This window comes from Arachis hypogaea, chromosome 2, assembly GCF_003086295.3.
Source record: "Arachis hypogaea cultivar Tifrunner chromosome 2, arahy.Tifrunner.gnm2.J5K5, whole genome shotgun sequence".
In the NCBI taxonomy this organism is placed as follows: domain Eukaryota; kingdom Viridiplantae; phylum Streptophyta; class Magnoliopsida; order Fabales; family Fabaceae; genus Arachis; species Arachis hypogaea.
In genome coordinates, this window is record NC_092037.1 from 78459004 (window position 1) to 78466063 (window position 7060).

The window sequence follows — 7060 nt, forward strand, 5'->3', positions numbered from 1 at the left end:
ATACCAACAATCTCTGTGGGATCGACCCTTACTCACGTAAGGTATTACTTGGATGACTCAGTACACTTGCTGGTTAAGTTGAACGGAGTTGTGAGCTTCTCTAATAGTGCCTGTAACTCTTTTGGTCCAACAACAACACTAAGCTGTTGGTGCCATTACCAGGGATTATTAAGATCCCAGTTCATCATACCATGATCTCTTTGGGGTATTTTTGATTTCATACAAATACAAAGAGACCAATTTTGAGGATCACAATTTCGTCCACCAACAACCAAATTTTTGTACGAAAAGATTTTTGTTGGTTTAGAAACTATACTTACAACGTGATTACTTTTGTGAATTCTTTACTAGTAAAAGTCCGTTCGTTAATCATATTTGTACAAGCTACTCTTTCTAAAAATATAGAATATTATGATGATGTAATTGTATTTATATACATATGTATGCATGTTTGTTTTAAAAAAAGTGTCTTCTATTTTAAGCTTCATTTTATTTAAAGACTCTTACTTATTATACTTATATATAGTTAAGTCATCGTAACATTTTTGCTATCAAAGTAGTGCAGTCGGATGTGTGATATTCTTATAATGAGAGTATTACAAACTTTATCTGCACCTTAAAATAATAAATCTAAGTTAGATTCGGTATCCTAAAATTGGGTCTAAGTTGATCTTACTTGCTTGTGGATCTTATTGGGCCCAAGTATATCTTGGGTTAATATTTTTAGACATTGTTGTGATAAATACTATATTATTAAATATTATAACATTTAGTATATATAAAAGTTGGATATACTTACAGGAGATTTTTTAATTTAAATTAAAAAAATTAATTATCTTTTTTTTCTCTTTTAAGTTTTAAATATTATTTACTAATGTACTAAAAAAGTAAAAATAATAATAATCACTCACCTAATTAAAATAGAACAGCCTAATATATAATGATATATATATATATATATATATATATATATATAAATATATAATAGAAAAATAATAATAAAGGTTATTAATTAAGTTAATTACATAATAAAAATTATGAATAATTTTTTAAATAATAAAAAAAAATAAGTTACAATAAATTAACTCTCAATAAATTATATATTAACCATGTCAAAAAAATAAATAAATTATACATTAGATATTATTTACGTACTAATATAATATTATCGATTATTAAGTTATAATTAATTTTTAATCCAATTTTTGGTAATTAAAATTTAAATGATTAAAATCATTTAATGCTAAATATTTTGCGCCAAACTAATTTTTTTTTGTTATTGAAATTTAAAAAGGTGAGTTGTTAATCAATTCTAAATTCAAATTTAAATTTGAATAAGAACATAACACATTATTTTAAATTTTATCTCACTAACCAGACTTAATTTCAAAACAAAAAAATAATTTGTATATTATATTGTTGGATAATATAGTTATTGCATTTTTTTACAATTATTGCCATATAAAATTGTGTAAGAAATTAAAAAAAATATATTTACCAATTCAGGAGATAATAATTTATTTTTCAATAGAATAAATTATATATTGAATAACAAAAATTGTTATAATTTCTCTTCACATAAAATAATACCCAATGATAGTATTTCAGTAATGTTACTAAGGAATATTAAAAATTATGTGATAAAATGTGAAGTTTTAACAGGTAACAATATTAATCATATTATTTTACCGAGCGTTACTTGATTAAAATGATTCAAAGGATTCTTTACTCAAATACAACATTTCCCATTCGTTTACATGAGTGTCCTGATTCATTATTATGTAAATTATTATTATTATTATTATTATTATTATTATTATTATTATTATTATTATTATTATTATTGTGAGTTGTTAGTATTATTATTATTATTATTACTATTATTATTATTGGGAGTTGTTAGTATTATTATTATTATTATTGTTAGTATTATTATTATTGTTGGTATTGTAATTATTGTTATTGTTGTTATTATTAGTATTATTGTTATTATTATTCATATTAATGTTATTATTATCGTTATTATTACTATTGTTATTGTTTCATTATTGTTATTACTATTATTAGAGAAAATAGATAACAATGTGGGTGTATAATAATGTTTTTAAATTATATTTACTGTTATTAATATTACTCGTATGTTGAGGATTTTCTTATCCACATGTTACAGCCTACTAGGGTTATTAGCGATGTCAGGAGACAACAGAATATGCCTTTACACGACCGAATTATACCCTATCTGGAGACCGCGGGCTTGTATCACTTAGCTAGGCTGAACAGTCAGTGGTTCTGGGTTGATGAGCCTCTAATTAGCACATTCATTGAGAGGTGGCATCTTGAGACCCACACCTTTCACATGCCATTTTGGGAGAGCACTATCACTTTACAAGATGTGGCATATCAACTGGGTTTGCCCATCAATGGGGAGGCCGTTAGTGGGTGCCTGACTAACTTTGATAATCTGATGGAGAATGGAAGACCCACATAGGTGTGGTTTCACAAATTGTTTGGCAAGTTACCGCCACAGAATAAAGTCAAGCAGATGAGGGTGTGCTGCACATGGTTCCATGAGAGGTTTTGGGTTCTCCTAGCAGATGTGAGTGAAGAGACCGTGCGTATATACACGCGTTCTTATATTCTGATGTTGTTGTCCTATCAGCTGTTTGCGGACAAGAATGCAAATCGGGTTCACCTTCGCTGGTTGCCTTATTTGGCATCGATGGATGACTTGGGAAGATATAGCTGGGGCTCTGAGGCACTGGCCTGGTTGTATAGATGTCTTTGTCGTGGGACAAACAGAAACGTTGTTAGCTTGGCCGGGACACTACAGCTTCTACAGTCCTGGATTTTCTTGAGGTTTTCCAGTCTCAGACCCAGTGGTTTTGATGTGTTCGGATTTTCTCTAGCATCTAGGTATGGTTTATTCTTTTCGGTCGATAACTTGTTCAATTTCATGTGTTGTCGTTCCTTATCACATGCTTTCAATGAAACTTGTAGGTGGGCAACATATCTACTGAGAAACGATGCAGGGGGATCAAAGAGTGGTGGTCTGCACGCCTTTTTTTGGATAGATTGCGTGTTCGCGATGTGAGTCGTTTAGTTATTACTCTTACAAGTAGTCGTTCATGTTTACTCTGATGGTCTTACCTAACATTACCTTCTCCCATACAGTTTGTGTGGGAGCCTTATTCTACTCCCGATGTTACTGCTGTTATTCATCCGGAGATACTTGTTGACGAGCACCATAGGCTATGAACGGCGGTCACTAGCCTGATATATTTTGCTACGATAGAGTGGCATCAGGTGAATAGGGTGGTGCCGTAGTTCGGCGGTGTTTAGCATCTCCCCTAGTTGGCTCTGAACATAGATTGGCTCCATGCGAAGGATGGAAGGGGTGGGGATCGATGGTTCCCTAGATATTATCAGGAATGGCATTTGTATTGGGAGAACAGACTGAATTTAGTCATCCCAGTCGATAAAGTAGCTGATCAGGGTCTATCAGCTGAGTACTTGGATTGGTGGTGCCGTGTGGCCCACAGATTTCTTTCCCCAGATGTTGCATTTCATGATTTTAGACCGATTGTCTTGACCGAGGAGCCTCGTCACAGAGGATTATCGCAGGCACCTCCCAGGGTGCAGGTCCCAGACAGACCTGACAACAGGCGAGTGGATCGTCGTCGGCGTATAGGCACACGTTCCACCGATCAAGAGTGGCGATAGCTCGACAATCTTTTGGATGAGGACGTAGGTGGTGCTGATGATAGAGGTGTTGTGGATCATCGTGTTCCTCGACGTAGAGCCAGACGGCAGGGTGGGCGGGATTGTCGTGGACGGGCTCAAGGTAGAGGACCTCCCGATGGGGATGATGGTTCTCAGCACGTTGTTGGTGAGGATGTTAGAGGTTTGGAAACAGGGATGGATCACCCCACCTATGAAGTTGCGGGTAGCTCTCAGATGTTCGGGAGTGTCGGGCCACAGGGCTTCGCTGACTTTGCTACCGCGGCCGTCGGCATGGATATCGAGGATCCTGTTAGTCATTAAGAGTTCTTTAGGGATATAGCAGACATGCTGAGGAACGATGATGCGACCCATTATAGGCCACAGATTCCGGATGTTCATTCCCAGTTTTTCGAGTACCAGCTACTGAGTCAGGATGTTCATTCTCCATATGACCATGGTTCGCATTAGAAGGGACCCCACCATCAGCATTCAGCGCCGTTCTGCCACAGACTTCCGCAGTAGAGGCTGCTCAGTGACTGGTGAGGATACGTCATCCTCCTATGTGTGGCACCGGAGGTCACCTGCTTGGTCCTTTCGACGTGACGACAATGACAACATCGAGGATTCTGATTAGTATTGTGTTGTTTTTACATATGGTGGGAACTATGTTTCATTATGTTCTTAGCAACATGTTTAGGGTTTTATGTATCAGACTATTGTTATTTAGTATTAGACATGTATGTTTGTTATATATGTTTTATGAACTATGGTTATAAACTCATTTGTAACTACTATTTTAGCTCTTTCATAAGCCGACCAACATGTTTCAATTAAACATCTAAAATAAAACAAGTTAAACAAACGTACTTAATACACTGAACTCACAAACGACATTGATTGACTCAACACCTAACATTACTCAAATTAAGCATTCCTAATACAACATAGACAACATCAACAAGATCATAATCTTCATAACATCTAACCATCCCTGGCAGTAGTATGTCTTCGCTGGTCACAGTTCCTCCACATATGACCAGGCTGACGGCAGAGCCCACAGCGCTTGGGGTGGTTCTCAACAGACTGATCCATGCTACTGCGGAACCTGGTTGCCTTTGGACGTCCTTCTCTTGCACGCTTCATGTTAGGATTGAGAATGACTGTTGGTCCAGCATATGGGGGCCATAGGCCTTCTGGGATAAGCAGAACAAACCCTTGCTTGTACACGTTGAACACCTCACTCATACGATACACCTTGTGAACATATGACGCCCAATTCAGGCGCGAGTGAGCACAACATGCAATAGCGTGACAACATGGATAATGCAGTGCCTAAACGTGTCCACAATCGCATGTGTGATCCTTAAGGGAAACTCGATAGCTACCCAGCGAGAAGTTTTCGGTCGGTGTCGTCTCAGCCACCGTGTACTCCAATTGGTGCCTGTCGTATAATGTGACGGTGAAGCACCTGGAGTCTCTGATTTTCTGATCAATTGCCTTCACCAACGCTTGACAAAATTCATGTCCAGTTCCCAACCGTGCCTCCGCCGTCTGTCCTAGGACCACAAATAGCTCAGTAAGCCTCCCGTAAGTTGACTTAACCAATAAAGTGACCGGGAGGTTGCGAGTTCTGTTTAACATAGAATTCGCACATTTACTAATGTTGGTTGTCATGTGCCCAAATCGTCTCCCACTATCCTGATGTTAGGTCCACTTGTCATACTCCATCCGATTGGCCCAATCACACATGGCCAGATTCTTAGTCTGCATGATGTCACACCAGTAATAAAACTCTGCTTCAGTTTTTGCATAGGCAGTATTCACTAACATCCTCCTTGCATCTTTACCTTTGAAGCTAAGGCTAAAATTCGCGGACACATGACGAATACAGAAAGCTCGAAAAGCACATGGAGGCAGCCAACCATTCTCGGGGGCCTCAAGGGCAGCCTTGATGCCATTATGCCTGTCAGAGACAACAAGAATTCCCTCCTGCGGCGTCACATGCGATCATAGGTTGGACAAGAAGAATGACCATGACTCCGCATTTTCTCCCTCTACAAGGGCGAAGGCTATCGGGAGGATGTTCGAGTTCCCATCCTGCGCTATCGCCAACAGTAACGTGCCTCCATACTTGCCATACAAGTGGGTACCGTTAATACTCACCAGGGGCTTGCAATGCCGGAAGGCCTCGATGCAGGGTGGAAATGTCTAGAAAAGACGATGAAAGTACACCATAGACTCATCGACCTGATCCCCAAGTCGAACAGGAGAGGTCTTCAACACAGTAACTGTCCCGGCCATAGTCGACTGTACCCCTAGCATCCAACGTGGCAACTCGGCATACGACTCTTCCCAATCTCCGTATATTTGTGCTACTGCCTTCTGTTTTGCCATCCAAACCTTCCTATAACTAGGCTTGAACCCGTAATCGGCTTCTGTTGCTTGTTGCAAGACCTTTACCATAACCGCAGCATCCGCCCTAACCAACGGATAAATTCTCGCATAGATAATGTGGTAATCAAGCTGCCGGTGATCACTGGAAATAGAGGTGGCCAAGCAAGTGTGCGGATCATTGTACCTTCTAACCTCCCAAGTGCCCTTTCGTGCACGAAGCGATATGCGAATCAACCAACTAGAACCCTTACCGAACTCCTTGTATTTTCCATGATACTTCAGATGATCCGATTCCAAGACTCTGTACTCAACACCTCGACGGATGCTATAGTCCTTCACACTCAGAACAACTTCATCTTTATTTTGGATTTATTTCCAATCTAAAATTCTATAGAAGAACCCCCAATTGTAGCACATCCGTCTTCTTGTTGACCCAAAGCCTCCAAGTTTAGAGTGGAAAAGTGTGGAGGGTACTGCTGTGTGGCAGAACTTGAAGGGCCATGCTGTGTATGTGGATTGGCACCTGTGTCATTATCGTTGTCCCCAATGATATCTACAGGCACTTGGTCAGAGTCATCGTCCTGCATTGCATTCTCTCAATCAGGTTCCCCGAACCCTTGAACATCATGAATCCTGCCACCACCGGTATCCACCTCAAATGCCTGCTGCCAGACCCCAAGATTCTTCAACGATATAGAAGCAAATGCCTCTGTTCAATCTAAATCAGCCGCAAAGGAAGGGGATGCGACCTACAGAACAGATGGTCCGGCCGCAGGCATCGAACTAGACGCACCGCTCGGCAGTCGATTTATGAACTGGAGCTGATGCCCCAGAACTATCGACACCAACCTCCAACTTCGCATGCACCTCGTGTATTCTGACCTCCGAAAAACTCCCAACACAATGAAACAGAACCCGAATATCTTCATTGGCCGCTATCACAAAC